This window comes from Muntiacus reevesi, chromosome 11, assembly GCF_963930625.1.
Source record: "Muntiacus reevesi chromosome 11, mMunRee1.1, whole genome shotgun sequence".
NCBI classification, from domain to species: domain Eukaryota; kingdom Metazoa; phylum Chordata; class Mammalia; order Artiodactyla; family Cervidae; genus Muntiacus; species Muntiacus reevesi.
Genome location: NC_089259.1, coordinates 23,055,311 through 23,081,512, shown reverse-complemented (window position 1 = coordinate 23,081,512; position 26,202 = coordinate 23,055,311). Strand labels below are relative to the sequence as shown.

The window sequence follows — 26,202 nt, the reverse complement described above, 5'->3', positions numbered from 1 at the left end:
TCTTCAGTGATCCAAATTTCTAGAGCTACAAAGACCAAATGGCCCTTCAAATTTCATTTGCAGGACAAATGCTGTGTCACTGAATGTCAATCACACATCAGACTGTTATCCCCCACATTTGCTACATATTCTCTAATCAAGGTTTGTTTAAAGTTAAGATCTAAGACAATTTTAGAACAAAGAATTTTTTTAAATATCTGACTTCTGTTACTTCTATGACTGTATGTTATGAAACTCCACAGAATTTTAAATATGAAAAGTACCTACACAAAAAGGGAGAAGTTACATATGTGTAGTTCTTTAGACTCTGTCCATTAAAAATCACGTTCCATGAAAATCATATATCTGATTAGGATTTCATATCCAGAATATATAAAGAATGAAACAATAAAAAAAACTCAATTCAGAGTGGGGAAAGTACTCAAAAAGACCTTTCTCCAAAGAAAATATAGAAGGGGACAATAAGGTGCTACTTAATAAGCACCATGATAAGATGCTCAACGTCATTTGTCATGAAGGAAATTCAAATCTAAACCACATGAGATAGCACTTCATACCCTTTAGGATAGACATTACTAACAAAACAGAAACTAACAGGCATTGGCAAGAATGTGGAAAAAATAGAAACTTTGTGCACTGTTGATGGGAATGGAAAATGGCTCAGGTGCTACGGAAAACAGTCTCGCAGCTCTTCAAAAATTAAACGTAGAATTACCCTATGACCCAGTAATTGCAATCCAGGTACACACACAAAGGAACTGAAAACAGGTACTCAGACACTTACTGGAACTCAAACTATTGCTCACAGCAGCATTATTAACAGTATCCAAAAGGTGGAAACAGCCTAAGTGTCCATCAATAGATGAATGGATAAACAATTGTGGTGTGTGTGTGTGTGTGTGTGAGAGAGAGATGGAATATTATCTGACCTTTAAAAGGAAGGGAATTCTAACACACACTACAACATGAATGAAACTTACAGACATTACGCTAATGAAACGAGCCAGGCGCAAAAAGTAAATTTTGTGATTCCACTTAAACAAGGTAAACAAAATAGGCAAGCTTGCAGATGCAGAAAGCAGAACAGAAGTTACAAGGACTGAGAGGAAGGGGAAAGGGCAGTTTCTGTTTAATGGGAAGAGTGCCGAACAAACTCCAGTTTGGAAGGATGGTGAAGTCCTGGAGATGGAGAGTGGAGGTGATGGCACAATGTGGAACTTAACGCCACTGAAATGCTGCTGCTGCTAAGTCACTTCAGTCGTGTCCGACTCCCAGCGACCCCATGGACTGCAGCCTACCAGGCTCCTCCATCCATGGGATTCTCCAGGCAAGAGTACTGGAGTGGGGTGCCATTGCCTTCTCCAAAAGCCACTGAACTGCATACTTAGAAATGGTTAGAATGGTAAATTTTATGTATATGTTATCACAAGAAAAATCTTACTCAAAATGTTTTGAAAATTTGCTTCATCACTACCTTCAAGGGATTTTACAAATAAAGTTGTGGGCTGCCAAAATTAGATGGTTTCTTAAAACTCTAATTTTGAGATGGAAAAGAATGTGCCATTGGTATGTAGAAGATTTGAAAGAAACTAGAGTCCCTGGTAACATAAAATGCTGGAAAATATTCATACACAGCCCAGGTCCAACTATGGAGATTCCTCACCTTTCAATAGCCACACTCACTGCAGGACAGCTGTAGTTTTGTGCAGTCCTGGCATTCTGCCTGCCTTTCAGATCCTTTCTTCCACTTAATGCTGAATCATATAAACATATCAATTTTCTCTGACAGGGGCAGTTGGGCCCAGGGAGAGGGAAGTACTGTTTTAAAAATAACATTTCCTTCTATGCTAAGAAAAAGAGGAAAATATGGAACTATCTCTAGAGAGATTATTTTTTAAAACAAGATCTACCTTCTCAAAACCAACCAAGGGCAAGTTTACATACCACTAATTGATATTGTGTGAGTGTGAGCTAAGTCACCTCCGTCATGTCCGACTCTGCCACCCTATGGAATGCAGCCCACCAGACTCCTCTGTCCATGAGATCCCCCAAGCAAGAAAGCTGGAGTGGGCTGCCATGCCCTCCTCCAAGGGATCTTCCTGACCCAGGGATCCAGCCCATGTCTCTTATGTCTCCTGCATTTGCAGGTGGGTTCTTTACAAGTAGCGACACCTGGGAAGTCCCTAAATGGTATTACTGAGCTTTATTTTCTTGGAATCAGTTATTCATACTGAAAACTATAAAACTTCTTCACTCATAATAAATTACACAAGCATTCACAGATTCAATAACTGTGAGCATTTTGAAAGAAAGCAGAAATATGAATTCCGTTTCATACACTATCATGTCTGATATTGAAAGTTCTATTAAAACTTACTAACATCCCAGAATCTCTATGACTTCAAATCTATTGGGAGGTTCACACGATTTGAAATTCATTCTTCCATAAATTGACTTTATTATCCTTCCTGGAATAGATAGAATCTACTGCATGGGAATATTATTGGGTTAAACAAATGTATCATATACTACACACCTAAGTGGGCTTCCCAGGTGGCTCAATGGTAAAGAATCTGCCTGTCAGCACAGGTAATGTGGGTTTGATCCCTGGGTTGGGGAAAAGGAAATGGCTACCCATTCCGGTATTCTTGCCTGGAGAATATTGTAGACAGAGGACCCTGGTGGACTACAGTCCTTGGGGTCACAAAAGAGTCTGACATAATTTAGTGACTAAACAACAACAAACAACACAGCTAAGAACAAGAATATTTGAAGTTAACTTAAATAAATATATTTTTAATCATCACTGGGTATACTGTGGCTCAGAGGAAGTGACATAATGATTGCTTGAGTCTCATCTGATAAAAGCCTACAAATATATCAAAACCTCATAATGTGTAAAGCATATAAACAATATCACTTTAAAATAGAACTCCAATATCAACTTGCTTTCTTTTGATATTAATACTGAATTTCACACAAAACAAAGGTCCTAACAAAAAGGTGATATATCTCGCTTAAACCAAGATGTGGTTATACCAGGCAGCCTTGTACTTATGATATGAATTACTAAGGTAAGCTGATGTCATTTGAACCTAAGCTTAATAAGCCTTTGAGAAGTCTTGATCTATGTTCACTTAAATCCCTGAGACACAGTTCTCTTGGCATTCAAAGTTTGATTTTTCAACTAGAATGTCAATGTTGGTTAGACAGCATTTCCTAAATTTCAGACTCAGAATTATTTTGGAATTAGAATTGTTGGAGATTTAGAGTTATATATTTTTAAAGAGACAGGATACATTTTTATTGATGCTCATTGTCATTTCCTTTGGAGATGGAATTATTATTCCATAGCCTATTTTATTGATGCCAAATAAAATAAAAGGGAAGTGGAATAGGCATTAGAGCAGCAAAGAGGCATGAAAATGAGTAAAAGAAAACCTCATTCACAATGGAGTCAGGAAGTGAGCAGCTTACTTTATACATACCAGCAAGAAGCTTAATTTATATATCCCAGCAGGAAGAAGGAAGATTTTCTCTTTGCCCAGCAACAAACCAACCAATGAGAAACTGCTGTAACTCAGCGAATGAGAAGTTGCCACAATCCCAAACTCTTGATCTCCTCCAATGTACTTTCATTCAAAACAGCCCCTCCCAACTTCCTCATTTCCTCTATAAAAGAATGTTCCTGGCTTTTGGTCTCCACACTTGCCTACAGTTTTCTATTGTTTATTTGTCCTTAATTGCAGTTCTTCTGCTATTCCTGAACAAACTTGATTCTGCTGGCTAAGTTACTTACTACCTTTTTGTTTTAAAGGTTAACAAAAGGAATCTAAAGAACATCCCTAATTGGCTAGGTCACTTTTAAGGTAGAGTTAGAATGCTATCTGTTTTTCTAGGTAGTATTCTAAACATTAAGAGCAAGATCAAACACTTTGAAGAGCAAGCAATTCTCAACATTTATAGGAGAATGTCAACACTACTTTGGGAAGATGATGCATACGTTTCTAGCATTCCAACCTATGTCCTTTACACTGTCCACATATGGTTGGAAATAAAGTACACCATCCCACAAGTGTGGTATTTTATTATTCAAGTTTGGAAGAGCCCACAATTTAACCAGCGGTTCCACGAACAAGAGGCTACATGATATAAGCAACTGAAAACACAGGAATTAGCGGGAGAACACTTGAATCTGAATGCTAGCTCCACCGCTAACTGGGACCTTTAAATAACTAACCACTTTGATCTCATTTTTCTCCTCTGTAAAACTGAAACAATAAGCCTTACCTTTCATACTAAGAGGATGTGTGAACAAAAGCAATTTGAAAACTGCAAACTATATAAGGACACTCTTTTTATTATTATATTAACAGTTATACTTCTGCTTATTTTTTCTACATACCTCATTGTAGAAATAAAAGGTGTCCAAAAGATGGGGTGGAAAGGAAAGAAAATCTAAGAAATGGATCTGAGACAAAGAAATGGAAAAAAGTTGAAGGGAAGATAAATGTTCACATAAAAATACTATCTCTACTATCTCATATCAGGATTTCATTAGGAATTAAATTTATGGCATTTGGACTTCCTTGGTAATCCAGTGGTTAAGACTTTGTGCTCCCAATGAAGAAGGCCCAGGTTTGATCCCTGATCAGGGAATTAGATCCCACATGCTGCAACTAAAGGTCCCACACACAGCCCAAGTTGTAGCAGTCTTAGCTACAACTAAGACCCAACACAGCCAAAAAAAAAAAAAAAAGAAAGAAATTATGACATCATTTCCTTCCTAATCAGCTTCAACTGCTATTACTCACCCAGTGGAGTTGGTGGATAGAGATTTTTGAGCCAATAATATATACTTTTCATATAATTCCAGGATCAGACGGAGAGGGAAGATGAGAAGACAGACGGGCCCTGACAGAGACGGAGTGAAATCTGCACAAAATCTGACTATACAGTGATTGCTTTTGTACAAAACATAACTGAGAAGCAGCAACAAGCAAAAAGGAGGGCTGCCTGCCAAAACAAATGTGTCATCAAGCCTGCACAAAAAAAAGATCATGCAGGATCTATTCTCCACTATTCTCCACCCGGTTTAAACGAGCATGTTTCTAGGACTCCCAAGCTTACAGCGAATCAGAACTGCAAATGGATAAGAGGAGGTGCTACCAGCAGGTAGGACAACAAAGTGAAATCAAAGCTGGCAGTGTGACCCTGAGGAAGGGGACCAAAGCAAACAAGCGAAAACTAAAACAACAACAAAAAACAAACCAAAAAAATCTATTGAGAAACAGACACCAGATCTCTAAAAGCCCAAGAGTTTGAGGTCAATGCATCTGGGAACGACCAGCCCCTCCTCTGAGCTGCAGAGTTGCTTATATGCAGTTTCCAAGAGGGTTCCTCAGGATTCTGGATGCCACCTCCGCCAGAGCAGGGCAGGCCTGCTTCACTCACCTTTACTTCCCGAGGCTTCCATGATGAAAGGGCCTGCTGACTCAAAAACGAGTTTTAAAAAAATTAATACATGACTACCACTAACTCTCTGGTGGCTCAGACGGTAAAGGATCTGCCTGTAATGCAAAAAACCTAGGTTTGATCTCTGGGTTAGGAAGATCTCCTGGAGAAGGGAATGGCAACCAGCTCCGGTATTCGGTATTCTTGCCTGGAGAATCCCATGGACAGAGGAGCCTGGCAGGCTATAGTCCGCAGGGTCGCAGAGTCGGACACGACTGAATCACTTTCACACACACACATTGCTGACTCCAGAATCCCCCAGAGCAGTATATCCAAATGCAGAAATGGGATCTATTCCAGGTGCTGGAGAGAGGAAGTGACAAGCAGAACACAGGATTCCCTAAAGGGCAGTGAGACTGTCCAGCAGGGTAAGACACTGGTGGAGGCAGGTCATTACACTTTTGTCTAAACACATAGAACACACAACACTAAGCGTGAACCCGGATGTAAACTGTGGTCTTGGGGTGATAATGTGCCCGCTCCAGTGCAGGACATCAGCAGCGTGGAGGCTGTGCAAGCAGATATATACGGTAAATCTCCGCAATTTTCACTCAGTTTTGCTGTGAACCTAAAACTGCTCCTGGGCTTCCTTGATAGCTCAGTTGGTAAAGAATCTGCCTGCAATGCAGGTGACCCCAATTCGATCCCTGGGTTGGGAAGATCCCCTGGAGAAGGAAATAGCAACTCACTCCAGTATTCTTGCCTGGAAAATCCCATGGAGCTTGGCAGGCTACAGTCCATGGCACTGTAAGAGTCGGACACGAGTTAGCGACTAAATCTAAAACTGTTCTAAAAATCAAGCTAACGTTAAAAAAGAGAGAGAGAGAGAGAATCAGACCCTCTTAGGTCTCTTAAAATGCTGTTTTTCTCCCTGCTGGGAGCACCACTCTCTAACTACTAGCCCAGTCTAGGAACCAGGAGCCACCCTTGACCCTGAACAGTCCTCCAGAAATTCTATCCCTTCCTCTTCTTGGATCCACAGGTCACCAGATCCTGCGCTGGGCCCTGCCACGCCCTACTGAGTATGTCCCGTCCCAGACGTCCTCAGTGAGCCCGAATTGCTCTACGTGGCTGTCATGGACTGTGCCTCCCCCCCCAGCATCCCACCCCTCTGAGAGCCCCCTCCCCATGGGGCCCTCAGGGAATGTCCTTCCCAGACCCGAGTGACATCCTGCTGTGAGTCTGCAGCCAAATGTCCGGGAACTATTTACAGCGGTGGGGATTAAAACTGCTTTGTTTGTGCTTTAAAATTTCTTGTTCAGTCGCTCAATCACACCTGACTCTTTGCAACCCCATGGACTGCAGCACCGCTGAAGGACAGGCTTCCCTGTCCTTCACTATCTCCTCCTGAAGTCTGCTGAAACTCATGTCCATTGAGTCGGTGATGCCATCCAATCATCTCATCCTCTGTTGACCTCTTCTCCTCCTGCCCTCAATCTTTCCCAGCATCAGTCTTTTTCAATGAGTTGGCTCTTAAAAATAGTTTTGTCCAAATTTCTCCTCTCAGTACATATTTACTTATTTTATATAAAAACATAACAGTAAATATTACTGTGGGGTGGGGTATGATTTGATGCTTTTGGCATTCTGTTTCAAACCAGGTTCTTCACAATCTGACCTCCCCAGCGACGTTCCCAGCCTCATCAATCCTGCAGTCCTTTGCCCTTGACTCCCTCCCCTCTCCCCAGGAGGCCTGTATGCAGCCTCCTTCTGCTCCTCACTAAAGATGGAGCTGGAGCTGGAAGACTTCCTGGAGACCATCCCTGAGACCCAGCCACTAGCATGGATCAGCCTCCACAGCGCTGGGCTTCCCCCCACCTGGCACTGACCTTCACTCCTGACAGCTTATTTGTTCCTTGTTTTCCCCAGAGATGCCAAGCTCCGTCTAAAGGGCACAGGCTGTGGTCTGGACAGCCTAACGCCAGGTCTGTACCACAAAAAACGCTGCATGTGTGAAGGTAAATTCCAGTTTCATCACTAACAGTAACTATTTTATTACTAGGCCCTATGCTATTAGTCTAACTGCTGAAAGTGAAAGTGAAGTCACTCAGTGTCTGACTCTTTGTGACCTTATGGACTGTAGCCCACCAGGCTCCTCTGTCCATGGATTTTCCAGGCAAGAGTACTGGAGTGGGTTGCCACTTCCTACTCCTACTACTGACCTGATGCCTATTGCTTTGTTGATGTGATACAATAAATTCTTCCAAAAGGCAGAGTTATAGAATGCATCCCCTCCTTCCTGTTCTGTTTAATCGTCTGTCTGCTTAAGGTGATGTTACAGAGAACATCAACCTGTACTTGAATACTCACAAAGTGTTCAGTGGCTGTGAAGACCATTTCAAGTGTTTTTAATAATGATGCGTGGGAAATTTAAAACCTTTTATTGATGTGTGCGTATTGTGGGAGGTTGAGTTTCCTGGCCACAGGCTGCCTGAAGGATGAGACTAAAAACCGATAGAGGAGAATCACTAATGAGGTGTGTTATGCATTGAAGTTTGGGGAAAGGCAGATTTTTAATGGCCCAACCAACTCACCAGCTTCATTGGGTCCTAATGTGGGCTAACTCACATGCATCATGCCTCTACAACTGGTCTTCACCTTCCTTCAAACCCCTTTGAGTATGTGATTCTCCTGTTCAAACACTTAAGTACTTCTCTTGTGAGCAAAGGTTAAAATGGAATCGTTCTCTTGTGCCTAGAGATTAAAACTCAAATGCTTTCTTCTTTTACTCTGTCTTAGGGGAAAAGAAAAGGACAAGGTCAAAGGAAAAATTAAATTTATCAAACAGTGATGAGGAACCAGACATGGTACCAGGCGCTGAGTATCTCAAGATAAAAACGTGGTACCTTTCCTCTACAATATTACAGTCTTCAGAGGGAGAGACAGAAATCTAAACACACTGTCATCAGACAGCAGGTGACAGGTGCATTATTATAGCTGTTATTAAAAGGGCTGAGGAAGGTTTCCTATAGGAGGGGCCATCCAAACTCCCTCTTGAGACAGCAGAGGATAACGGGGGAAATCAAAGCGGTAAAATGTCCCTTTCCTGAAAGACACAGGGGTGCAATTCCAGGCCCAGGGATGCCCTCAGCATCCTTAGATTTTCACAGGGACTTGCTGACAGCATCACTATTCCCACGATGCTTCTATTTCATCTCTGCTTACAGTCCTTTGTTGCCGTTCAGTCGCTCAGTCGTGTCCGACTCTTTGTGACCCTATGGACTGCAGCACGCCAGGTTTCCCTGTTCTTCACCATCTCCCGGAGCTTGCTGAAACTCATGTCCATGGAGTCGGTGATGCCATCCACCCAACTTGTTCTCTGTCGTCTTCTTCTCCTCCGGCCTTCAATCTTTCCCAGCATCAGGGTCTTTTCCAACAAGTCAGCTCTTTGCATCAGGTGGCCAAAGCACTGAAGTTTCAGCTTCAGCATCAGTCCTTCCAATGAATATCCAGGATTGATTTCCTTTAGGAGGGACTGGTTGGATCTCATTGCAGTCCAAGGGACTCTTCAAGAGTATTCTCCAACATCACAGTTCAAAAGTATCAATTATTCGGCGCTCTTTATTTATATGGGGCTTTGGACTGTAAGGACCATAATATATAATATGGTCCTAATTATCCTTGTCAAGAATGACTCAAAATTCACACACAGTTAAAATGGAATTTTAGCCAGAAAAAAAAAGAGAAATCAGAATACAAAAATCAGATGACAATTTTTGGTATAAAAATCTTGGGTAAACATTTTGATATTTGCTTTCCTGACCTCTCTCTCTCTTAATTAGGCTAAGAAATCCTGGAGACGAGAGTTTTACTTTGTTATGCTACTCTATGTGGTTACCTTTTTATATGGTCCCAAGGGCCTGGTTTGGGGCCTCACAGGCAGTATAGGTACAAGAGGTATAGAGTAAATAACATTGAATGAATGACCAAATGTGTCAGTCCCACTTTCCAGAGCAACTTTTGCAGCCACAAAATCACATTTTAAGAAGACCCCAAAACATAATCAATACAGTATTTAAAAAAAAAATTTAATGGCTGTTTGCAGTCAATTTAGTTCAATTATCACACAAAGAAGGTAACAATCCTTTGAAATAACACCCAGGCACCAATCTGTCACTGTTTGCAAGCATCCAACACCTAACAACTGCCTTGAAACACATAATAAATAATAAATCCTAAAGGAAATCATATATGTACACAAGGGTTTGTCTTTGACAAATATCACATCAAACTTTTGCTCCTAAAAATGAAATCCAACTACCCCTAGGAAATAGAAATGGATTTTCCCCTGGTAGTTCAGCTGGTAAAGAATCCACTTGCAATGCAGAAGACCCCAGTTTGGTTCCTGGGTCGGGAAGATCCCCTGGAGAAGGGAAAAGGTACCCACTCCAGTATTCTGGCCTGGAGAATTCCGAGGACTGTGTATTCCATGGGGTCGCAAAGAGGTGGACACGACTAAGTGACTTTCACTTCATTTCACTAGGAGATAGGGCAAGAATGATATAAAGGTATCAACAAGGGAAAGAAAAGCACTTGGGACCGCATATCCTTTTAACTTAACACATTTTCTCATTTTTCACATTCATTGGCTTCTAATAATCACTCATATCATTAATAATAATCACTCATGTCTTTAACCCCTGGCGGTCCCACTTTACAAACAAGTCATATTCATTTCTGTGTGGTCACTGGAAAACTGGAATTTTTTTTCCCAGAGAAACAATGTCCTGATAGATGATAAATTTGCTGGCCAGCCTACCAAGAAGCTCTCCACTCCTGGTACAATTCAGTTCAGTCGCTCAGTCGTGTCTGACTCTTTGCAACCCCATGGACTGCAGCACACCAGGCTTCCCTGTCCATCACCAACTCCACAGCTTGCTCAAACTCATGTCCATCAAGTTGGTGATGCCATCCAACCATCTCATCCTCTGTTGTCCCCTTCTCCTCCTGCCTTCAGTCTTCCCCAGCATCAGGGTCTTTTCCAATGAGTCAGTTCTTCACACCAGGTGGCCAAAGTACTGGAGTTTTGAGCTTCAGCATCAGTCCTTCCAGTGAATATTCACCTGAACTCCTGGTACAGGTGGCCTCTAATTCTGCTAAAACTCACCCAAATAGCTGATGTCCACCGTGGGCATCTGCCCACCTGCTTTCTGCTGCACCCTCTCCCCAAAGCTCAGGTACCTCCAACCCTCGCAACTGTCCTAATGCCCCAACTTTTAAATGACCTACTCTTTCTCCTTCCTCTTCCTACGGAACTCCAATTCTGTCAAGTGTGATTCTTAGTGAATAAAAAGGCAAGATGAATGAATGGATTTATAATGAAGTGTGATTAATAGGAGATGTTAAAGAGTCTACCAAGAGATGGAGAATTCTGATGGAATTTGTCATCTTTTTCTGAGTTGTTTTCTGAAATGTGGTACTACCAAGTCAATTAAATTAGATACGCCTACTCAGAAAGCAGGACTTCCCTGGTGGCTCAGCAGTGAAGAACCTGCCAGCCAGCCAGCCAATACGTGAGACATGGGTTCGACCCCTGGGTCAGGAAGACTCCCTGGAGAAGGAAATGGCAACCCACTCCAGTATTCTTGCCTAGGAAATGTCATGGACAGAGGAGCCTGGCAGGCTATAGTCCACGGGGTCACAAAGAGTTGGACACGACTTAGCGACTAAACAACTCAGAAAGCAACTTGTACCACTTTAGATGAACTCTGCTATTCATCACCCTCTCCTTAAGAAAAAAAAATCTGCTAATCTGCTCTAAACCTTCCAAAGCCCGTAAGTGCTTGGGACAAAATCCTTCCAGGTTTTTGATAAAAAACTGCCTCAAATACCTATTTCACAATGGACTGCTCTTTCTAAAAGCAAACTCACACACACACACACACACATTAACTAGAGCAAATCTACCATCGATCAGCTTCCAAGCAGTTTAACAGATTAAACAATGAAAAATGTTAGGCTACACGGAAGAAGATATCTCAAGGGTTAAGAAGGGTTTGTGAAGGCAGGAGCCCCCCACCACCCGCCTGGCTTGGGAGGTGCTCTCAGAATCGATCAGGTGAAGCCTCAGGTGAAGCTGTTGATCCTTCAGAGTATTGACACCTCCACCACTTCCAAACCCCCTCATTTGCTTCAATATGAATCCCCAAGGCCATCAACACATCTGGGTGGCCTCCAGAGCACAAGTGAACTCTTATCTGTCTAGTGGGAAGGAAACGAGATGGCCATCCCTGATAACCCCAGTGTTTGTAAACAGAGACAGCTTTGCACAACTGCAGCTCTAAACCCACTGCGTGATTGAGGAATACACGTTTCCTCTGTGCGGTTCCTCAAAGGTAAATGTGACAAAGGGGAGAAAAAGGAAGTCATCGGATATGAAATATTAAATTTCCCTAGGGAAATTTCATATATAAGAATAATCCCCACCAGTGATATCAGATAATCAGAAGGGAGAGAGAGAATGATTTTGATATTTAGTATTTAGCCCCCACCAAAAAAGAAAATAAAAGCTGTCTTTTTGGAAGAATCAGAACTTTGGAGAACTCCTTTACACTGATTTCACGGATTAAAGCTTTGTCTTTGAATTAAATATGGTTTACGGAATGAAGCGTGAGAACCAACAGCTCTTCGGTGGTTAGGACTTCTGACATGATACAGCTCTGCACATGCACATTTATCATCTGTATCTTAATATTCATGCATTTTCACTTTAAATTTTGCATTTAAACTTTATTTCAGAGTCTCTTGAGTTTAGAAAACTGTTTTTGAGTTCATTAGACTTCCCAGTTAAAACCATATAATCAACTATATTATATAGGCATGATATTTACATACAAATTGTATTTTTTACATTATATTAACTCTGTTCATTCTGAACCACTAAACAGGATGTGATGCATGCTAAGACAGGGTTTAGTATCTTTTGGTAATGTAATGAGTAAGGCACAGAGGGGGGTTCAGGTCTTCTGACGAGACTGACGAGACCCCTTCTACACCCAACCTGACCAAAACAGAAGCTCATCTCAGCAGCTGTTGGCTTCTTTTGTGAGCAGAGTTTGAAACACATACACTAAAAACAGTATCAGTTTTTCTGTGCCTACTTCTGCGGGGGGGGGGGGGGGAAGGGGGTTGGCATATTGTGTTAGCAATTTTCTGGGGAATCGAATTAGGGTTTCATTGTGGTAGCCGTATCACATTAAAAATCTGGGTTTTTCTTTGCTAAATGGTTTCCATTGTGTATGTAGTGAATCTGATATGGAAAATTGCTAATGCAATAAGAGTATCATAGAAGCTTTCCTGACTCTAACGCTCAACCACAATATTCAGGAGAAAGAGGTTCCACTGGGCAGGGGTGGGGGCTGGGGTCACTTTCCACCGTCCTCAGTCCTCAGCTCCAGCTCAACACTGGCTTCCCGAAAGATGGACCGGTAACACCTATCATTCAGGGGAAACTCCTTTACAGATTTTATTTCAGACCATGGGTTCAGTGAAAGACGTGCCATTGAATTCATATTTATTGACCAAGCACTAGACAGGGCACGGTAGTCGGCATGAAACAAATGGAAAAGATAGACAGAACAAGGTCCCTTCCTTCACAGAGTTTTGACAGGACTGTCTGAGGAGAAGAAAGAAATTAGCAAATGAGGAATTCACTAAGAGACAAGATGCAAGGGTGCAAAGTGCCAAGGGCCATTAGATGCTCAAAGGAGGACACACCTGCGACCAGGGGCATCTGAGGACACACCTAGACAGGACTGTAAAAGATGAGGAAGGTGCTGGCAGGCCTGTGGATCTGGTGAGAGGTGGGGAAGCAGAGGAAGGCATTCTAGGCCTTGGCGTGAGGACACGTGCAGAGGAGACGAAAGCCAGGGTAATAAGCAGGGGAAACCACAATTCTTTATTTCAATTGCAGCATAAAATATGGAAGGAGTGAGAAGAGAAGCCTGGAAATTAGTCTGGGGTCAGCTCAAGGCTGACACAGAGAGTAGTGGGTGCTGTTCAGATGGTTTGGAGTGGCAAGTGTCAGGCCGTGGGCCACTGGCAAGAACACTCAGCTTCTATGGGTCTGATGGTTTCTAATGCTAACAAACATCTTGAAATCTTAACTCTAGTTAGCCCACGTTTCTTGAGAGACATAATTTATAGGAATTTTTATTTTTAAAGGCTAGCTTATATCCAAAATATATTTATTTTTTTGTTGTTGTTATGCCCCTACTCTTGTCATGAACAGTTCACTAGGTTAATGTTCTAACATGCTCATACTGTTAAAATCACTCGCGAATTTACTGTTTGCTTTTTTCCCCCTTTTAGAATAACTTTTCAACTCACTGGCAACAGTAACCAAGGAAATATAAATCCAACAGCCTAGAATCACAACTATTTGAAGAGACTCATGCTTTCGATTCCGGGCTATTCCCCGCTTCTGAATTTCTCACTAAATGTTAGACGTGGTGAGCAGAAAATTTGCACTATGCCTTGTTAGAGCTTTAAAATTCAAGATAGTATGTTTTCCAAATTTAAGAAAAACCACTTCTTCATTTTCATAACTTTTAGCTTCCCTTATATCAGAGTACATTTTGTGTATTATTTCCAACATACTTAAGCCAAACATGATGAAATTGCTGTTTTATTTATTGCAGAGGGGATGTCATATATAAACTAGTTAGTTGCCTAAGTGCTATGGTGACCACTTATTAAATACCAACTCTTGAAATACGGCAAAGGAAATTGCACTCTCATTAAAAAGAATGAAACTGTTTGTAAAATTGAAATTGACTATTTTAATCTTTATGAAATAATTTCTGGATTTTTTTCCTCCTCCAACTGACCACATGATTAGAAAGGATAAACAAATTTACCAGTTGTTTATTACTTCTAGAATCCTTGGCAATGTTTCCTTAACAACAAAAACCTTTCTGTCTCATCCCATGGTCTTGGGAAACCAGAGAGTAGTAGCTGACATTTGTGAATATTTTCTGATTACTCATTAAGTGGAAATATATTAAAAAAAGAAAATTTTAAAAGAAGCAAAGTCAAATAGTTCATGCTGACTTTAACAGATAACAAAGATGTGAGAATTGTGAAGTATTTAGAGGTTTAGCCTAAAATTTGTTTGTATCTTTGATTTTTAGCAAACACTGTGCTGATAAAAAGGAGTTTGCTCAGATCAAGAGTATGTTGGCATTCTCTTAAACGTAGCTTGAAACCAAAGAGCCCAAGCAAAAAACAGCTTTGACAAAGATGGCCAGTCAAGCATAAAAATGGGAGTTGGTTGTGTCAGAATAGATTAACAGGCTGAAGGCTGTCCGCTAAAGACAGTTGTCTTGCCATCAATGAAGGCGATCATTGCCACTAAAAGTTTCTTTTCTGATACGTTATTTGCAACTTCTATCATAATATATTTTAAACGCTCCTTATTTATAAATGATTACATCATTTTCTTATCTGCAGCGTCCTTCTTGGATAACCACAAACGTGAAAGCGGTCCAAAATCTTGCTCATGGTTTCCTACAAACATAGGGACACTTACTAATTGAACTGTCTATCTGGAGTTAGGAGAATGTGTTTGGGTTTTACTTTTACTTCCTTTTTAAATATAGATCACTATTTCTACAATGTAAACATCCAAAGGCATTCCCTCACAGCGACAGGAATCCCAATGCAGAAGAAGACACGCTGTAGGATTAACTTATCAGTCACCCAGAAGGATGCTTCAAATGCCTGGCTCAGTTATGGCCAAGGAGCTAGCATTATTAAGTGCCTTATGACTTCACAGCTATCTATCATTCCTGTTCGGCAACCCTTCCAAAAGATCATCCGAGAAATCTGGCAAGCCAGAGAAAATGGTACTTGTAAACTGGATCCGTTCAAAGCCATCCACAGTGACCTGTGGGCGTGTATCCGACTGTGAATTACTGGGTAAAGAACTGACGTGCAATTTCATTCCCAAACTCGATTTTACCTCATTTGTAGGTGATTTCTCACGAGTACCCAGTTCCCGCCCAGAAACAAGTCAACGGAGTATTTCTAAACCATCATTTCAAATTTCCACTGTCAAGGGTGGGAGGAGGAAGGAATAGTAACGGGAAGGCTTGTCAGCGATTAGCCATCCATAAAAACGCACCCCTCCTTCCCATCACAATGCTGGCGTCACTGAGTCTCCTGTCGGTTCCCCACCTCGCCCCCCTCCCCTCTGCGGAGCCTTGGCACCGAACGGCAGGCGCAGGAAAAAGACAAACACCCCGGCTCCCAGCACAATCCAAGCTTAGCCTAGAGACACTTGAACAGCATTCCTAACTCCCCCCCCCCCCCCTGCTCATTTCGCGTGCCTCAGAGGTAAGCAGAGTAAAAACCGTCTGAGACAGGAGGCCGGGGAGGCCAGCTGAGTCACATTCGCTGCCCTGCATGCACTCCGATTTCTCCAGTGTCCTCCCCAAGCCCTCCGGCCACGGCAAACGGTTACTCAGCTGCGAGTCTGGGTCTCCACGGAGCCTGTCCTCGGTGCGGTACCCAGCCCCGGGCCGGGGGCGGGAAGGGCTGGGGGCACGCAGGGCAAGCGCGCACCCCGGCCCCCGCCCCGGGCCACAGCCCCGCACGCCGGCGGGCCGAGCCTCCGCTGACAGGTCCCCGGGGCCGGCTCCCCGGAGCCGTCCCCTCCCGCCCCACCCCAGACAGGCCCCACCAAGGAGATACAGGGACCGGGAGCACAAAGGGCCCCGGCCACACGCCAGACCCTTCCCCGTGGAAGAAAAACTTCGCTGCACACGCGTCCAGACACGCACACGCCCGGCGCGCGCCGGGGAGGGCATCTCTTACCTGTCCCCGCGCTGCTACTCATCGACCCCCCCACCCACCCACGGAGGTCTGGCCGCCCCCCGCCCCGAGGTGGGTCCCCCGGCCGCCCGCTCGGAGCGGCTGCACTCACTGCCTGGCTGCGCGCGCCCAGCGCCTGCAGGGCCCGGCGGCGGCGGCGGCGGCGGGGACCGAGACAGCGGCTGCAGCGGCGGCGGCGGCGGCGGCCCCAGCCGGCGTCAGTCAGACTGGAGCCGCGAAGCCTCATCGCCCGTATTAGTGCGCCGACCTGGAAAGCCGCCAGGAGCCCTGCTCGCGGGTCCGCCCCCGCCCGCCGCCGCGCGCCCGGAGCCGCTCGGGGAGCCCGCGAGGAGGGGCAGCGCGGCCCGCCCCGCGGCCACGTGCGCGGAAGCCCGCGGCGGGGGCGCCTCGGGGACGCCCCGGCGAGGGGTCTCCCGGCCCCCCGGGCGGCGTCCCCGTCCTGCGGTGAGACCCGACTCCCCTCGCCCGCGGCTCGACCCCCTCGGCAGGGCGGCGGGGGCATCTCGCCGGATTCCCGGAGACGTCCTGCCTCCCCACCTGGAGCCCGAGGCGGGAGGACCGGTTCCAGAACTCGAGGTGTGGGACCGACAAATCGGTTTGGAAACGGCCGCCCCCAACAAGTGGCTCTTCCCGACGTGTTTCTGGGCCCCGAGGGTGGCTGTTCCTTGCCGTTTGTCTCTTACTTGCTTTGCCAAGAGTAAAGGGGGTCATTACCCCCAGCTGACAGCGCCAGAGTAACTGGTTTGCTCCTGCACAAGCGGATGAAAATCGACTCACACAGAGTGGTGAGTGGTGGTTAAAACTAGCCATGTAATTTTGTGGGTTGTCGTGTCCTTACCCGTATTTATTTGCTTAACAGCCTAGCCTATAATATATACTGTTATCTAATCTAATAAAGATACAACCTTATGGGCACGGAGCAGCGTTAATGGACAACCTTCCTTGCTCACGGCCGCCTCTCCCCCTGGATAGCCTGCCTTTGGAGGCGGCTGTGGGCCCCTCGAACCCGCTCAGAACATGTGTAAGAAATGCCACCAGCTTACTGATGGCCTTTGACCCCCATCAGCCAGCGGTTCTTCATAGAAAAGGCATTTACTGCAGGGAGGAAAGAATACTAGAAACGATAATAAAGCCACAAGGGACAGTATTCAGTTTGCTTCTGTATGTAGGAAAATTGGTCCTCCAGAAGGTCCTGATAACCCGTGAAACGCAAGGCCGTGAATTGAACTGCCTTTTCTTTTTTTTTTTTTTACTTAATTAATTTTACTTTACAACATTGTATTGGTTTTGCAATACATTGACTTGAATCCGCCATGGGTGTACATGTGTTCCCCATCCTGAACCACCCTCCCACCTCCCTCCCCATCCCATCCCTCTGGGTCATCCCAGTGCACCAGCCCTGAACACCCTGTCTCATGCATGGTACCTGGACTGGCGATTCTTTTCACATATGATAATTTACATGTTTCAGTGCCATTCTCCCATATCATCCCACCCTCACCTTCTCCCACAGTGTCCAAAATACTGCTCAGTACATCTGTGTCTCTTTTCCTGCCTCACATACAGGGTTATTGTTACCGTCTTTCTAAATTCCATATATATGCTTTAGTATACTGTATTGGTGTTTTTCTTTCTGGCTTACTTCACTCTGTATAATAGGCTCCAGTTTCATCCACCTCATTAGAACTGATTCAAATGTATTCTTTTTAATGGCTGAGTAATATTCCATGGTGTATATGTACCACAGCTTTCTTATCCATTCATCTGCTGATGGACATCTAGCTTGCTTCCATGTCCTGGCTATTATAAACAGTGCTGCGATGAACATTGGGTGCACGTGTCTCTTTCAATTTTGGTTTCCTCAGTGTGTATGTCCAGCAGCGGGATTGCTGGGTCATATGGCAGTTCTATTTCCAGTTTTTTAAGGAATCTCCACACTGTTCTCCATAGCGGCTGTACTAGTTTGCATTCCCACCAACAGTGTAAGAGGGTTCCCTTTTCTCCACACGCTCTCCAGCATTTATTGCTTGTAGACTTTTGGATAGCAGCCATTCTGACTGGTGTGTAATGGTACCTCATTGTGGCTTTGATTTGCGTTTCTCTGATAATGAGTGATGTTGAGCATCCTTTCATGTGAACTGCCTTTTCTTGTCCTCAGAGCCCTGCACTTTCTTCCTGTGGCAGATGCCATGCTTGCATTATCACACTGCTGCCCGCTGAGCAACGCCCCTGTGTAAAACAGCATTTGTGTTCGCGTTTGAATCATCTTTATACACCTGTGCTCCAGGCTAGGTGTTAAGTTTGAGATCGCTCTGGGCGTGAAAGTTCAGGAAACCTTTGGACTGCTACCAATTGCATTTCCTGGGCATTTTATTGTAGGTAAACTAATTAGATGCTCAGAATTGATATCCTGTAGTTTATTTGTTTTTTTAATGTTGATAAGAAATGACCCAGCCACTGTTTCCTTCCCTTAGGTGCACTAGACAATGCAGAGGACTCAACGCAGAGCAATAAACAATAACCTCTGCAGTGCTGGCTCAGGCTTCCAGCACAGTCTTTGTCCGTTCTCCGAGTTCTCTGGGCTCTTGGCAGGACTTGCTTCTGCAGATTCTTTGAGGGTGTGTAGTTTGTGTTTTCTGTACATTCTCATTTACATGCCAAGAAATTTTGGCATGCAGAAGTTAGCCTGTCACTTATTCCATGCCTGTCATGTATCCCCTAAACCTAGGAGAGCAGATTAATCCTTTAGACCCCCTGAACAATCAGATCTGATTCCCAAGGAGAAAATGCCGACTCTGGGAAGGAAGGCCCAGAGTTGACACCCCGTTTTTCAGAAGCTGAATATTCTTGCAATAGAAAATCTAAACACTATTTTTCCCCTCTTGAGTTTTTGATCGGCTACAATTAATTGTATTGCTGGTTAGAGCAGGTGACACAGGAGATGCGGATTGGATCCCTGGTTTGGGAAGATCACCTGGAGGAAGGCATGGCAGCCCATTCCAGTATCCTGGCCTGGAAAATTCCACAGACAGAGGAGCTTGATGGGTTACGGTCCATGGGATCACAAGGAGTCGGACACAACTGGGTGAGCACACAACGCACGTTACAACTTCCACCAGAAAACTACACTACAGGATTCATGGGTCATTCAGTCACGGGTTGTGATTTGGTAGAAATGCCAGTGAGATTTTGGTTCAAAACCTGAAAACCACAGCAAAATGAAGCCCCCCTTTCTTTTCTGAATTACAAGAACTTGGCAGAACGTGAGCTTCTGCAGCCCATAAACCAGTGGTGGGAAGGGCAGCCCCCTCACCCATGAGAAGGCTCACTCTCTTCACTTGTCATATGCCCGGCACAGTGCAAGGCTGTGATAAAGTCTGCAGTAAACCATAGATGCAGAGATCCTACTTTGTACTTCTGTTGTACCAATGCCTGCCTCTGATGTTTTTGAAAATCTAACAATAATTGCGTGTTTGTGTGTGTGCTGAGAGGTGAAAGTAGGGGTGATTCACGGTCATTTTGGGGAAGCGGTGGCCATGTTGAAGGACCTGGAGAGGCATATGTTTCACAAAACTTACCTGTACAGTAAGGATAAGGTTTATTCTTATTTTTATGTAGAAGTTAATTATTTGATGGTATATGCAGCATACACTCCAAACCAGTTTTAATGACTTTTTCATTTAAATATCATCAATTTATTTCAGTATCAATTTTGTGGGTTGTGGAGGGTGGTGCTTGATTTTGTGGCATCTGATCTCTCCAGAACTCTATGGAATCCCATTCTTTTTGAATAGCAGGAGTTTGTTTTTAAGATGAAGATAAATTTAATTTTGATTTGGAAACTTTGTGAATATGTTCTGAAATAGAAGGCAATATCCTCAGGCATCACAGAATTATGGTTGAGTTTTGCTACTAAGCACGGGTATCTTAGCCAACTAAAATTTATTTCTCACAGCACAGTTCTAGAAGTCCAAGATCAAGGTGTTGGCAGATTCGGTGTGTGGTGAGAACCCTTTTTCCTTGTTTGCACATGGTTGTCTTTGCGTTATATCCTCATGTGCCCAAGAGAGCAAACTCTTCTCTCTTTCTCCATTGTAAGGATACTGACTCTGTCATGGGGGCTTCCCATGTGACCTCAGGTTTCCTTGTGACCTTATCTAAACCGAATCATCCCCAAAGGCTTCACCTCCTAATACCATCCCTTTAACCAAACCCTTCAAGTCAAGTTTTTGCCTTTAACTCAAATTGATGAGGAAAAGTCTCTCCCTTTCTATTTTAAAAGACAGGCTGAGACCACTAGACCAGCAAGATGCCTGGCTGGAAGACGCAAGTTTCTCCCTGGTGTTTATCAGCAGGTTGACTTTTTGCCATGCTCTGTGGCATTTTCTTTAAGGGCTTGATAAAGTTTATACTGTTTGACCCACACATTGCTCTTTATTTTTAATTTATAGATGACTTCTGACGGAATGAATCTGGGAGAAATAGAAGAGATATTAAAAACTCTTTAAATGAGAATAAAAGAACATCTCTGAAAGCATTTTCTGTACAAATATAGTGTTTCATGTTCATACAGAATTTAAGATTCATAAAGGATCTTAATCATGTCTGTGCTTCTATCATACTGCATATTGTTTGGTGAGCCTTAGTTTACTTTTAAGGCCTCTGTTGAAAATAGTTACGCATAGAAGAAAACAGATTCATTACTTTTGGCTTTCCTCTTTAAGAGAGAAGTTTGGGTGAAGGGAAAAAAAGTCATATTACCTTAGAATAAAGGTTATAAACAAACAATAAAATATGAGATGTTATTCTGCATTTGTTATTGTTTCATCGTTAAGTCGTGTCTGAATCTTTGCGACCCCATGGACTGCAGCCCACCAGGCTCCTAGGTTTTCCCAGGCAAGCATACTGGAGTGGGTTGCCATTTCCTTTTTGAGGGGATCTTCTCGACCCAGGGATAGAACCTGCATCTCCTGCATTGGTAGGCAGATTCTTCACTGCTGAGCCATTCCACATTTACTAAGTACAAAAATATTCTTTCTGATGTGTGCATATGTATTATCTTACATTTCCATAAAACTTTTCTTTTTAAAGCTTAGGCTTGCATTAGTTCATTTAATTCTGATAGTAACCCTATAGGGAGGCGGCTCATGTACTGTCTCTTATCACTTCATAGATAAGAAAACTGTGATGCACACAGCTTTCATCACTGGAAAAATGTCTCGTGATTCACCTAAACAGTATCCATTCACATCTGTTGTCTATCCAGAGGGAAGAATGATGTGCAAGAAACCACATTGATAACGAAATTTCAATTTCTGACATATATTTCCTGTAAGAAATGTAAGTAAGCTTCAGTTTTTATTGGAAGTATGTTTTATGAAATGGTCATTTTTATTTTTTTTGAAATGGTCATTTTTAAAAAGTGAATGTGATATAATTGCAGCTAAATTCAGCTGTACTGATTTAATCATCAGCAGTGGTGAACGGACAGGTATTTGAGAAATTAAAAAAACTGTATGGGACTTGACTAAACAAAATTTTAAATTTTACAATCTCGATTCGTTTCTTTCTTTGTATAATCTTGATTCTCTCTTCTCTTTAATGGAAAGAGAACAGTAATCATAGTGGAAAATATTAATGGGTTAAACGCTTACCCTACCTTCTTCAGTATGAGAACCTGTCACCTTCTGTTAATACTTTTTATCTTAAAAAAAGACAGATCAGGCTGTAACTTCACACTTAACTTACTGATTCTCCAGCAGTGGGTCATAGCTCCCCAGCTGTGATGTCAGAAGATTGCCTAGGGGATTGCAACAACTGTAACCTCTGTTTTTTGCCCCTTTACCCTCCCTCATCTATAATAAACTGTCTTATAAATTTTGCTATATACATTTAGAACCACATCAGATTTTTATAGTGTTTGCTTCCACCATCAAACATAATATACAACTCTTGAAGAGAAGGAAAGTCTTTTGTATTCATCTGTATTCTTCTTACCATGTATTTTCTTCCTTCCTAGGGTTCCAAGTTTCCGTCCTTTGATGTTTTCTGTTTAGCCATTGTTTTAGGGGAGGTCTGTGGGTGTCCAATTCTCTTAACCATCTGAGATTGTTTTTATTTCCCCTTTATACTTGAAGGTTGCTTTTTTTTCCCCTGAGTATGAGATTCTGCATTGACAGTTTCTTATTTTTAGTACTTTAAAAATGGTGAGCCACATCCTCTGACCAGCATAGTCTGTGATGGTAACTTCAGTCATTCTGATTGTTTCCCTATTACAGGGACGCTGTCTTCTTCTTCTTCTTCTTCTTCTTTTTTTTTTTTTGTGGCTTTCAAGATTTGTTCTGTCTTTATTTTTCCAAAGTTTAATTATGATGTGTCTTGGTGTAGATTTCTTTGGGTTTATCCTATAAGGAATCTGATTCTGTGATTCTATGCCTTTTGCCAAGTTTGAGGAGTTTTCAGTTAGTATTTTTTTTTATGATACTGTTAGATCTTATTAGTTTCACTGAGCCATTTTTAATTATTATTCTATTTTCTCTCTCTTGATCAGATTGAATAATTTCTATTGTGCTATCTTGAGTTTACTGATTCTTTTCTTCGCCACTCCCATTCTACTGTTGAGCTTATCCACCAAGCTTTTTATTCAGTTCTAAAATTTCTGTTTGGTTCTCCTCAGTCTCTTCGTTTTCTTTGCTGAGTTTGTTTCTCTGCTGAAGCTTTCTAATTTTTTCATTGATTTCAAGCACGTTTGTAATTATGTGGAAACATTTTTATCATGGCTGCTGTAGAATCCTTTTCAGAGAATCCTAACATCTCTGTGATCTGTGTCAGCATCTCTTTTTTTCATTCAAGTTGAGGTTTTTCTGGTTCCTGTTTCGACAAGTGATTTTCTTTTGAAACACGGACATTTTTTATTATGTTGTGAAACTCTGGATCTCATTCAGACTTTTTGTTTTAGCTGACGCTACTCTGGTTGAGAAGCAGCACCATCTTGTTATGCTTCTGGGGGAGGTGTACGTACAGGCTCCCCACTTGGCCCCCACTGACACCCAAAGGAAGGAGGGCTGTTTATTACACTTGGGTAGGGGTCGGAGTTCTGGCTCACCACATGGTCTTCATTGTCACCGCAGTGGGGTGGCTTCGTTGCTGCTCGACCGAGGGAGGAAGCAGCTCCTCTGACCCCATCCCAGCAGGGACGGAGCCCAAGCGCAGGTACCCTGGCGAAGAGTCAGGGTTGGCTGTTGGGGGTGAAAGTCCTGCTCGCCGCTGTTGGGGGTGAAAGTCCTGCTCGCCGCTGGGCCTTCTGTGACATCGCCCAGGTCAGGGTGTCCAGGTGCCTGATTCTAGCCTCATGAGGGTGTGCATCTAGGTCCTCACTCAGCCTTTGCTGTCGTCAGCAGGTGTGAGGGCACCATTCTTTACTGTAGTGTTCAGTTGTAGAACAGCAGTTATTGTCTAAAGGATCAGATCTGTAAGGTATTGCTTTTTGAGATCATCAAAATACTAATGAGTGTTAATTCAAAATCAGAGAATTCTAAATGAGTCCTATATAGCATGGACATGTTAAAATCATTAGTTTGTAGATTTGGAGCTTTTGAGTTTGCACAAAAACAAAGCAACCCACTAGACTACTTCAGGGGATTTAGCTGTCGATAAAATGGATAACTTCATTCATGTATTTCTTTGCTTCAGCAAATGAATTGTAATGGTGGCATTATCTAACCATTTGGGAAACCTTTACTGAACAATCACAATTTAGGATGCTGTGGAGACACACAAATAAAATAAAAGGCAAGGCTATTGTAACTGAATGAAAAAAATGGAAAACAGAACTGGGGAATCAGCTATGAATAGTGGAAATACACAGTGACACAGAGATACAGCATTATAGATGGCAAGAAAGATGTTATCATTCAGACATAACCTTGAGTCAAATAAACTCCATGTATACATACACATTCTGTAAGAACAAGTCAGAAGGTTGAACGTAAATGATAATGATGTCTGATTATAATGAGACTGTGCCTTCAGTTTTAATTACACCCATGTATGTTTCCTATTTATTTTAGTAGAAGCAGGACACTGGCTACTTGTGTGATCATGGGTCAATGACTGGTCTAAGCCTGTTTCATTTCTGAAATGTGGGTAACCATACCTATATATGATACATGTTTTCTCTTAGAGTGCCTCCGAGTCTTTGCTACACTGTTAGCTTAGGTGAACCTGTGCTTCATATCAAGCACACCAGAAACCTGTAACAGTGCTCAAGGGTGAGTTGTATAAAAAAATACACTTTTCCTGAAATTTCCCCTATGCTTCAAACACATTTTTATCACTAGTTTGCAAACAGCAATAAATTATTTTATTGTCTTATTATAGTTACATTAAGGATCTTATTTTTGGCTCAAGGCTTGTAACTTTAAATTCTTGTAAATGCTCAAGGTCATTGTTTGTTTTCTCTCATTTCTACTTGCATAAGCCTTGTTCTGTTCAAGTGACTTGTTCTGTTCTTGTTCAAGTGACTCGTTCAAGTGACTTGTTCTGTTCTTGTTCTGTTTAAGTGACTTAAAGGTTCTCGAAACCTGGTAGTGAATAATTTGTTTATTCACTTGATCAATAATTGTTTATGCTAAGCACTGTACTGGGAATACTAGTTTTTAAAAAATTTATTTTTATTTATCTATTTTTTGGCTATGCTGAGTGACACGCGGGATCTAAGTTCCTCAACGAGGCCCTTGCAATGGAAATATGGATTCTTAACCCCTGGACCGCCTGGGAAGTCCCTGAGAATACTAATTTGAATCAGAAATGGTTTCTGTTTTAAGAGAGCTTATAGTCTAATGCAGATGTGACAGTATCACTGTTGTTGAAACTACAGGAGTCATTTTTAGCTTGTTTACTTTTCCACATAACTTATGTTGTATTTATGTGCTCCTGAAGCTTTCTATTTGCACGTCCCCAGTTATCAGACCTTCAGAAACTGCAGTAGCGTGGTCATGAAAGAGCGGAGGCCCCGGACGCGGGCTTTGCGGGCTAGAATCATGACGCCTCCATCTCCTAGCCATGTGAGCTGGGCAGGTGACTGCTTGTGCCTCAGTTCCGTCTCCTGTTGTAAAAGTCAGGTGAGTGACAGTGTACTAAGTGCTTACAACAGTGGTTGGCACATAGACAGCACTCAATAAATGGTAGGTATTATCATTACTGTCTCTAAAACATCAGAAACAATAATTCTGAGTTTCAGGGGATCATTATAATGGCTGTTTTTTTGTCTTTAGCTTCTCAAAAACATATTAGGCTTCTGATGTTAAGTAAATATTTACTAATACCATAAAACCTTCTTTTTAATAGAGAATTTCTAATTTTTATTACCATGAACTCAAGAGGGAAAGGCTGCCGGGAGGTAAGAAAGTATGGTATATATAAGAAAAATTAGGAAGGAGATAAATATGACTAATGTATAAGAAAGTGGATACCTTTGTGAACAAGCCAATATCCTTTCTTTAACATACAATTTCCTATACTTTTTAATAGGGTGAAATATGAGTTTAATATAAATTTATATACATTTAAATATTTATTTTTAAATCCCTGAACACTGTTATATGATTACTGTTTATATTTAAATTCATGAGAATTATATAGGCATTTTAAAATAAGAATGCTTATGTCTTCTGTTTAAAAATTATACTTCTCAGAATCATAATGATAATTGACCTAATAATAAACAAAATTGCTAAAGCAAAAGGAAATCTGACTTTTGCTATAAATACCTTAAAAATTTTTGTTCAAAAGAGGTATAAAGATTTTTACTTCTGACAGTAAATTCTTCAAAATTATTAAAAGGCAGACAATGGC

The 26,202-nt window shown here is 42.4% G+C and overlaps 1 protein-coding gene across 1 annotated transcript in view; it reads right to left on the bottom strand.

Annotated features, from left to right (window-relative positions):
* SMAD9 (SMAD family member 9) overlaps nucleotides 1-16,565 on the bottom strand; it is a 59,693-nt gene extending 43,128 nt beyond the window's left edge. Inside the window, exon 1 of the mRNA XM_065902272.1 lies at nucleotides 16,439-16,565. The gene's annotated coding sequence lies outside the window, so the exon portion shown is untranslated. The remainder of the gene's footprint in view (nucleotides 1-16,438) is intronic.
* Nucleotides 16,566-26,202: the final 9,637 nt, after the last annotated feature.